The following is a 468-nucleotide window of genomic DNA, read 5'->3' as shown; positions in this document are numbered from 1 at the left end:
AATTTTTCTTTTTTTTTTTTTTTTTTTTTTGGAATAACAGAAATGAGAGAAAAAGGCAGAACAGTATGGATTTCTATATAGCTAAGTTGTTATAAATCGTATCTCTCTCTTCTATAAAATTCATAATATTAGGATATTGCAAGAAGAGGAATCTCAATGTTTTGTTACAATTATAATTTAATAGGTAATTAGAGTATGATCTCGAAAGGATGAAAGGAAAATTTATAAAACATGTATTTTAATATGAAAACAAAAGTTAAATATATTATGTATGACCGATAGACAGAAAATATGCAGAAGAGAAGGATCATTATAAATATAAGATTATTGTGGTATTGGCCAGAAGTGCCATCGTCGAAACAGGATTTCTCAAAGCTTGGTTACGAATTAACGGTAGAATCGCATGTATGATAGTGTCGTACATATCTGGTTCATATTTGGTAAGTTTTACGATCAATCGTAAAAGTT

The sequence above is a fragment of the Trachymyrmex septentrionalis genome, unplaced genomic scaffold (genome assembly GCF_001594115.1).
Source record: "Trachymyrmex septentrionalis isolate Tsep2-gDNA-1 unplaced genomic scaffold, Tsep1.0 scaffold62, whole genome shotgun sequence".
Taxonomy (NCBI): domain Eukaryota; kingdom Metazoa; phylum Arthropoda; class Insecta; order Hymenoptera; family Formicidae; genus Trachymyrmex; species Trachymyrmex septentrionalis.
The sequence above is the reverse complement of the archived record's forward strand: the minus strand, read 5'-3'. Positions refer to the sequence as shown.